Genomic DNA, 10,414 nt, shown 5'->3' on the forward strand with positions numbered 1-10,414 from the left:
CGTGCCAATGACAGGCAGAGAAAGCCACATTGTGTGTCAACGCCAGCCATTCACTGGGCATTAGACGTCCTTTCAACATATAGTTTTGATGTACATTTAGCGGAGATGTCAACTAAGATGAGTTCAAAGTTAAAAATAATAATAATAATGTATTACATGGAAACAATGCTAATGCAACCAGTTTTTGCCCAGTGGGATGGGATGCTAACAAACACCTGGATAATAGGGAATAAGGTGCAAAGAGCAGAAAGGGATTGCATCACATACAGTAGGGCCAAAAAGTATTTAGTCAGCCACCAATTCTGCAAGTTCTCCCACTTAAAAAGATGAGATGCCTGTAATTTTCATCATAGGTGCTATGACAGACAAAATCAGAAAAAAAAATCCAGAAAATCACATTGTAGTATTTTTAATGAATTTATTTGCAAATCATGGTGGAAAATAAGTATTTAGTCAATAACAAAAGTTGATCAATACTTTGTTATATACCCTTTGTTGACAATGACAGAGGTCAAACGTTTTCTGTAAGTCTTCACAAGGTTTTCACACACTGTTGCTGGTATTTTGGCCCATTCCTCCATGCAGATCTCCTCTAGAGCAGTGATGTTTTGGGGCTGTTGCTGGGCAACACAGACTTTCAACTCCCTCCAAAGATTTTCTATGGGGTTGAGATCTGGAGACTGGCTATGCCACTCCAGGACCTTGAAATGCTTCTTACGAAGCCACTCCTTCGTTGCCCGGGCGGTGTGTTTGGGATCATTGTCATGCTACGTTTCATCTTCAATGCCCTTGCTGATGGAAGGAGGTTTTCACTCAAAATCTCACGATACATGGCCACATTCATTCTTTCTTTTACACGGATCAGTCGTCCTGGTCCCTTTGCAGAAAAACAGCCCCAAAGCATGATGTTTCCACCCCCATGCTTCACAGCAGGTATGGTTTTCTTTGGATGCAACTCAGCATTCTTTGTCCTCCAAACACGACGAGTTGAGTTTTTACCAAAAAGTTATATTTTGGTTTCATCTGACCATATGACATTCTACCAATCTTCTTCTGGATCATCCAAATGCTCTCTAACAAACTTCAGACGGGCCTGGACATGTACTGGCTTAAGCAGGGAGATACGTCTGGCACTGCAGGATTTGAGTCCCTGGCGGCGTAGTGTGTTACTGATGGTAGGCTTTGTTACTTTGGTCCCAGCTCTCTGCCGGTCATTCACTAGGTACCCCCGTGTGTTTCTGGGATTTTTGCTCACCGTTCTTGTGATCATTTTGACCCCACGGGGTGAGATCTTGCGTTTCCTAATAATTGCTCCCACAGTTGATTTCTTCAAATCAAGCTGCTTACCTATTGCAGATTCAGTCTTCCCAGCGTGGTGCTGGTCTACAATTTTGATTCTGGTGTCCTTTGACAGCTCTTTGGTCTTGGCCATAGTGGAGTTTGGAGTGTGACTGTTTGAGGTTGTGGACAGGTGTCTTTTATACTGATAACAAGTTCAAACAGGTGCCATTAATACAGGTAACGAGTGGAGGACAGAGGAGCCTCTTAAAGAAGAAGTTACAGGTCTGTGAGAGCCAGAAATCTTGCTTGTTTGTAGGTGACCAAATACTTGTTTTCCACCATAATTTGCAAATAAATTGATAAAAAATCCTACAATGTGATTTTCTGGATTTTCTTTCTCATTTTGTCTGTCATAGTTGAACTGTACCTATGATGAAAATTACAGGCCTCTCTCATCTTTTTAAGTGGGAGAACTTGCACAATTGGTGGCTGACAAAATCATTTTTTGGCCCACTGTATACTACTACACTAATGTAATAGTCACATGCCATCAAACACAAATGCATCCACTTCATTCCCACCCTGAGTGCTACACAGAGAAGTCAGAGAAGGGTGGTATTACAGTGTGGTGAGGGACACCAAGCGAGGATGATCTCCCTGTGCCTTTCATCATCAACGAGCTTCCATCCAGACCATGGCTTATTATCAACCACATAACACAAAAAAAAAAACATCATAAAATTGACAAAGGACAACATCCCAGTTATAGTGACATATTGAGAAGAAGAAAAACTATTTTGTTATCTAACTGGATTCTGTGGCAAAACAACATCACTGTTATGCTGACATACACTGAGTATACCTAACATTAGGAACACCTTCCTAATATTGAATTGCACCACCCCACCCCCATTTTGCCCTCAGAACAGGCTCAATTCTTCGGGGCGTGGACTGTTGAGTGAAAAACCGAGCAGCGTTTCAGTTCTTGACACAAATCGGTGCGCCTGGCACCTACTACCATAACCCGTTCAAAGGCACTTAAAATCTTTTGTCTTGCCCATTCACCCTCTGAATGGCACACATACACAATCTATGTCTTAATTGTCTCAAGTTTGAAAATCGTTTTTTAACCTGTCTCCTCCATTTCACCCACACTGATTGAAGTGGCTTTAATAAGTGACATCAATAAGGGATCATAGCTTTCACCTGGATTCACCTGGTCAGTCCATGTCATGGAAGACAGGTGTTCTTAATGTTTCGTGTATATAGTTTCTGACTGGAATCCACCTAGCAGTGCTTCTAAGACTGTGGAAAACCAACAACATGCTTGGTTATATTAGCATAAGAAAAAAAAAACATTGTTATGCAACTTATACCAGTGCTTTTAGGACTGTGCCCACTGATAAAAAGAGTAGAGGAGATATTAACGGATGTATCATCACAGTCGCCATAGCGTGGAGTGGAAGGCATAACATTATTCATGGACAGGGCCCGTAGACAGAATAAGCCTGTCACTTCCTTTGCCTTCAGCATCTGGCCAGGACAGTGAGGGGGAATACATTTCTCGCTATGCCGTGTGGTTGAAGACTAATAATAAGGTCGTTCTAAAAGCCAAAACAAGCTCGTTCCGAATCAACGCTCCATTGTCGGTCTCTGTCTTCCGCTAGCTACCTGTAAGGCGTGTGTCTGAGTGCAGGCCAAGCTTCAGCGGGCAGACCGGCATGGACAGGTGGGGTGGGCTGTGCAGCGAGGGGTGAGGATAGTGCCAACGCAACGTCAGAGGGACTCAGCTATTCCTTTCGAACCAAGCAGCAGGGACAGAGGAGTCCGACTACAGAAGCGTGTGCCATGCAGACATGCCTTGGTGGAGAGAAAAATATTGAGAGAGACAAAATCAATCATTCTCTCTGTACTTTGAACTGTGGAGGTTCAAGTCTTCTGGGCAAAAAAAAGTATAAATATGCTCCCCTTCACCCTAACTAGCCTAGCTTTTGCTACCATCTGTCCGTCGTCATACTCCTCCACAGTGCCGTACTTCACATAGGGTTAGAAAGAGGTGATAACAGTGCAGAGAGCAACAAACAAATGTCAGCAATGGTGGTACACTATAAAAGTACAAAGAAAAACTTCTGAGCTGCCTCAAACACTTCCAACCCTTTGAGAAGGACCGTAACAGCCTTTGTCATCTCTGATTAGCAACTTTTCTTCTCCCTGACTTCAAAGCATCTAGGTGCAGTCAAGTCTCTGCATTTTCTGACAGCGAGCCATCTCATCTCCCCACTTCAGTCTATCGTCACAGCAGAACCCATCTGACTGTCTCAGTCTCCGCACAACAGCAAGTGTGCCTCGCTCCCATTTCTGTTCCATTAAAAAGAATAGAGCCAAGATAGATTAAAAACCCAATTTCGAATGCATCACTACATATCGCAAGCTCAACAAAACCCTTGTCGTCTGTCTGTCAAAGGTAGAGCACATTTGTAAGTATGATAGAGAGAGTACACATTTCTAAATGTGTTTTTTAGTACAACAGAGAGAGACAAAGACCTATATCTATCTCTATGAAAGCCTGAATGGGACTCAAGGTATCTATTCCAATCTATTATTGGCACAAATTAATTAAATCTAGGTGTGCGTCATGACTCATACGTAAACAGAACCCAGGACCATCAGATATGGTTCCTTTAACTGCAAACAAGTAACATCCCCCCCCCCCCCCCACCTCCCACATGCACTGTAGGGGTGTGCCAACTGTGCTCCACATGTGGTCCAATATCTGTGGCTGTGGAGAAACATATTTTCATGGCCACTTTGTTCATGAGAGCTGGAGGTTTCTGGGTAATTATACTTTGAAACAATAAAAAGTCATACTTATAATGAAGGGAGACGTAGCCTAGTCAATCGCCATCATCTCCTCTTAGATGATAGAGAAGAATATACAGTAGATTAGTAGATTAGTGTCTGAAATCAAAATATTGCGTTGACCAAATTATACAGATGAAATGACAACGATACTTAGCATAGAAAATGTAAACAGTTATGTTTACAACCACTAAAAAAAAGCACTCAAATCATTTCAAATCAAAAGGACAAACAAAATAATGTAATTTGTCCAGTAATCTCCTCCCCTCTATAACTCATCACCTATGTTATATGCCACCACTTTCATGGAGACAGAGTGGCTAGCCTACTGAAATTATTGATTTGTTTCCCTTCCACTCTCCTATGACATAGCAACTTTGTTTATCAACCTGTGCACAATTTCAAATGGAATATTATACAGTATAAAATCCTCTGGCTGATTTGCAGACCTTTACTATGCCACATGTTTTAAATAAAAGCCTTGAGTAAAAAGCCCCACCATCACCGATGGTTGTTTTAATTCCCTGTCCATTAAAAAGGTATTGTTTCTAGCTTCAGAATCCACCCAGTGTCTTGTAAAAGCACCAGCAACTGGGTGGTTTGGGTGGTTTGAGCCCTGAATGCTGATTGGCTGACACCCATGGTATATCAGACCGTATACCACGGGTATGGCGAAACATTTATTTTTACTGCTCTAATTACGTTGGTAACCAGTTTATAATAGCAATAAGGCACCTTGAGGGGTTTTGGTATATGTCCAATATGCTACGACTAAGGACTATATCCAGGCACTCAGGGTTGCATCATTTCTAAGAACAGCCCTTAGCCATCATGGTCACAAAGAGTGTTTATTGGTCATCTTAATCAAATCTACTTTGAAACAAAAGTATACACCTGTCACAGGCCGGCTCATAGTCTGTGGCAAAAATGAGGGGACACGAACGACAGGCCAATCAAAAAGGTTCTTTATTATAAACCAAAAACTATTAACTTTAAACCAAGAAAAAGGAATGAGGTGTGAAAGTATCATAAAGTGGGGTGTATGTAAAGTGCAGGGATGCGTGAATCTGTGTGTGTGAATATGACTGAGTGAAAACTAACTAAAACTACAAAGGAACAAACAAAACAGGATCATACCTGGAGGAGCAGAGAGAGAGACGAGTGGTTAGTGAAGCAGTTTAAATACCCTAAGCCCAGGTGGCTACAATAATTAACGATCCTCCTCTGCCTGCATGAGGAACCGCCCATGCAATGCCGTGACACACCTCACACAAAAGGTTATGGGCTTGAGAAAAGAAGACACCTGTAACATGTCAGCTATATGTATTGAAGTGTACTAAATTTAGAGTTTGCATCCCAAAATTACACTTTATATGCATCACAGAAGACTGAAATATAAAAAAATACTTTGACATAGAAATACTGGATTTTAGAGGAGAGGAAGAAATCGCTCAGGGATTTCACCATGAGGCCAACGGTGACTATAAAACATTTCAAGAGTTGAATGGCTGTGAGAGCAGAACATAGAGGATGGATCAACAACATTGTAGTTACACCACAATACTAACCCAATTGACAGAGTGAAATAAGGAAGCCTGTTCAGAATAAAACTATTACAAAACATGCATCCTGTTTGCAATAAGGAACAAAAGTAAAACTGCAAAAAATGTGGAAAATTAATTAACTTTATGTCCTGAATAGAAAGCGTTATGTTTTGGGCAAATCCAACACAATTCATCACTGAGTACCACTCTTCATATTTTCAAGCACGGGGGAGGCTGCATCATCGTATGGGTATGCTTATCATTGGCAAGGACTAGGGAGTTTTGAGGATAAAAAGAAACGTAAAAGTGCTAAGCACAGACAAAATCCTAGAGAAAAACCTGGTTCAGTCCGCTTTCCTACAGGCGCTGGTAGACACATTCACTTTTCAGCAGGAAAATAACCTAAAACACAAGGCCAAGTATACAGTTGAAGTTTACATACACTTAGGTTTGAGTCATTAAAACTCGTTTTTCATCCACTCCACAAAATTCTTGTTAACAAACTATAGTTTCTACTTTGTGCACGACACAAGTAATTGTTCCAATTGTTCCAACAATTGTTTACAGAGAGATTATTTCACACTGTATCACAATTCCAGTGGGTCAGAAGTTCACATAGACTAAGTTGACTGTGCCTTTAAACAGCTTGGAAAATTCCAGGAAATTGTAAGGCTAATTGACATGATTTGAGTCAATAAGAGGTGTACCTGTGGATGTATTTCAAGGCCTACCTTCAAAGTCAGTGCCTCCTTGCTTGACATCATGGGAAAATCAAAATAAATCAGCCAAGACCTCAGAAAAAAATTGTAGACCTCCACAAGTCTGGTTCATCCTTGGGAGCAATTTCCAAATGCCTGAAGGTACCACGTTCATCTGTACAAACAATAGTACGCAAGTATAACCCCCATGGTACGACGCAGCCGTCATACCGCTCAGGAAGGAGATGCGTTCTGTCTCCTAGAGATGAAGGTACTTTTGGCACAGCCAAAAGAGGACTGGCCACTCCTCATAGCCTGCTTCCTCTTTAGGTTTCTTCCTAGGGTCTAGCCTTTCTAGGGAGTTTTTCCTAGCCACCGTGCTTCTACACCTGCATTGCTTGCTGTTTGGGGTTTTAGGCTGGGTTTCTGTACAGCACTTTGTGACATCAGCTGATGTAAGAAGGGCTTTATAAATACATTTGATTGATTTGGTTGACTTTGGTGCAAAAGGTGCAAATCAATCCCAGAATAACAGAAAAGGACTTTGTGGAGATGCTGGAGGAAACAGGTACAAAAGTATCTATATCCACAGTAAAAGGAGTCCTATATCGACATAACCTGAAAGGCCGCTCAGCAAGAAAGAAGCCACTGCTCAAAAACCGCTATAAAAAAGCCAGACTTCGGTTTACAACTGCACATGGGGACAAAGATCGTACTTTTTGGAGAAATGTCCTCTGGTCTGATGAAACAAAAATAGAACTGTTTGGCCATAATGACCATCGTTATGTTTGGAGGAAAAAGGGGGAGGCTTGCAAGCCGAAGAACACCATCCCATGTCACGAATCCCGTTTCCTGAGTCTGTTTTTTGCCTATGTTCTGTCCTGGAGAGTTTTTTCCGGCGTCCTGGAACGCACCCTGTCTGGTTGCCGGGCAATGTAGCCAGTTGGGGTTTCTGATTACCCGCACCTGTATCCCATCAGCTATCTGCACACCTGGTCCTGATCATCATCTCTCCTCTTCATAAGCCCGGACCTGACATCCATTCCCTGCCGGATCGTTAGCCATGAACAGTATGTTGTGCCAGAGTATCAGCCTCAAGTTTGATAGAATTTGTTTTGTTGTTTGTTACGTATTGCTTGCCTTGAACTTACCTCCGTTTGTTCTGTCTTCAGTTACTCACCCGGATCATTTACCCCATTCCCGCCTGGTCGTCGGAGGATTCCGCTTCCCCATTGGATCCACCTATTTACTCCCATCAACTCACCACCGCTACCCGCTACGCCACCTGGATATATCTACCCATTCACATTCACTTGTAAATAAATACTCACCTTCTTCCTACTCTCCTTGTCCTGGTCTGCTTCTGGGTTCGATTTTGAAGAAACGTGACATCCCAACTGTGAAGCACAGGGGTGGCAGCATCATGTTGTGGGTTTGCTTTGCTGCAGGAGGGACTGGTGCACTTCACAAAATAAATGTCATCATGAGGAGGAAAATTATGTGGATATGTTGAAGCAACATCTCAAAACATCAGTCAGGAAGTTAAAGCTTGGTCCTCAAATGGGTCTTCCAAATGGCCAATTACCGCAAGTATACTTCCAAATTTGTGGCAAAATGGCTTAAGGACAACAAAGTCATGGTATTGGAGTGGCCATCACAAAGCCCTGACCTCAATCCTATAGAAAATTTGTGGGCAGAACTGAAAAAGCATGTGCGAGCAAGGAGGCCTACAAACCTGACTCAGTTACACCAGCTCTGTCAGGAGGAATGGGTCAAAATTCACCAAACCTATTGTGGGAAGCTTGTGGAAGGCTACCCGAAACGTTTAACCCAAGTAAAACAATTTAAAGGTAATGCTACCAAATACTAATCGAGTGTATGTAAACTTCTCATCCACTGGGAATGTGATGAAAGAAATAAAAGCTGAAATAAATCATTTTTTCTAATATTATTCTGACATTTCACATTCTTAAAATCAAGTGGTGATCCTAACTGACCTAAGACAGGCATTTTTTACGAGGATTAAATGTCTGGAATTGTGAAAAACTCAGTTTAAATGTATTTGGCTAAGGTGTATGTAAACTTCCGACATCAGCCGTACACTGCAGTTGCTTACCAAGACCACATGGAATGTTCCTGAGTGGCCTAGTTACAGTTGATTTAAATAGTCTAGAAAATCTATGGCAAGATTTGAAAATGGCTGTCTAGCAATGATCAACAACCAACTTGACAGAGGTTAAATCATTTTTTTCATAATAATGTTCAAATATTGTACAATTCAGGTGTGCAAAGCGCTTACAAACTTACCCAGGAAAACTAACAGCTGTAATCGCTGCAAAAGGTGATGCAAACATGTATTGGCCCAGGGGTGTGAATACTTATGTATATTACAGTAGATATTACCGTATTACATTTTTGAAAATAAATTTGCTAACTTTTCTAAAAATAAGTTTTCACTTTGTCATTGCGAGGTAATGTGTCTAGATGGGTGAGAAACTGTTTATTTAATCCATTTTGAATTCAGGCTGTAACACAACACATTGTTGGAATAAGTCAATGGGTCTGAATACTTTCTGAAGGTACTTTTTTCAGAAAGCTTGTTTTGCTTATCAAGACTAAAAGAGAATAGAGTAGCCCACAGTTGGCGGTTTTGTGTGTAAAATAACTCAAAATCAAAAATAAAATCTATCCATCAAGCACTTTCAATATCCACATAATGTTACAGATCTATAGGGATTAGTGTGTTAGTAGAGCCTTTTTTTTCACATGGCATATGACTGTGAAAGGTACTGTGATTCGTACTGTGTTTCACATGCAACCAGTGTTTTGGCAACTTCCACAATGGAATGTACATCCTGTAATTCGAATATAACAGTTATCTCACTCTGGAATCGGATGGCTGTTTGAGGTTTGAAAATAATAAATATGAAAATAAATGTAAAATAGCCACAACTGTTAGGGTGTGTTATATTCCAGAAATATGGTAATAATAGTTTTTTGATGTTTGGCTATTTTTAATTTTCAGAACATCTCAAGTAAGATATGAGGAATACAAAACATGTCTTTTCAAGCATAACTTATGGACAAATATGGCGATGACGACAAAACAATAAACACCTGTAGGCCTAATACAAACAATAAATGAAACAAATTACCTCCAAACTGAATAAAACACTGAAAAGCAAAATAACCGCATATCTCAGAGCAAGTTGGTCTGCGACAATGAGAAAATTATGCAGCAATTTAACAATGGGCAAAATGATTGACATAAATGTAGTTGGGTCAATGTCAATAACTGAGCCAAGCAGCAAAAGGACGCTAGGTGTCACCCTTGTGACTTTGAAACCTGTTAGCACTCGATATGGTCTGCAACCATGTTTACTGGAGGGGAGGAGTGAGCTGAGGAGTGAGAAGGCAGCAAAACACACGAGGGACAAATATGCCTTACAACAGGCATGCTGGGCCTACCCCCCCCCCCCCCCCCCCCTCGTATCCTCAAAATATAGACATGATGCAAACGAAAATATGTGTGCTTTCTGTGCTGTTAATACAACAATCAACTACATTTCCATGGAATGACGTGGGAAGTTATATTGCTGTTTGCACCCGAAGGCAGATCGAAGTAGCCTAGTCTTATCAGAGATAGACTGATGTGAAACATAAAAAGTGTTCCTTTCAGGAGACCGAATGACTGCAGTATCGTAAACAATAATTGCAAATTATTTTAATTAGAGCATGCCATGTTGCTACATCAAAGCAATCGCATTGTTTTGTTGGCCTAATTATACATTTTAGTGACCATGTCATTTTATTCACATCTAAGGAATGCAGTGTGTGTGTGTGCGCGCTCGCGTGCGTGCGTGTGGCGCCCGCTCTGACAGAGGGGGAGTTTGCAGGCTGCAACTAGAAGCACATTTGTTTCATTGTCCGGCAATACAGACACTATGTTCCACAAATAACATGCAACATGACACTTATCCTCATTATATTGTTAACAAATTGTCCTCGTTTTACATGGCAAACTACACCTAC

Source organism: Oncorhynchus mykiss, chromosome 31 (genome assembly GCF_013265735.2).
Source record: "Oncorhynchus mykiss isolate Arlee chromosome 31, USDA_OmykA_1.1, whole genome shotgun sequence".
NCBI classification, from domain to species: domain Eukaryota; kingdom Metazoa; phylum Chordata; class Actinopteri; order Salmoniformes; family Salmonidae; genus Oncorhynchus; species Oncorhynchus mykiss.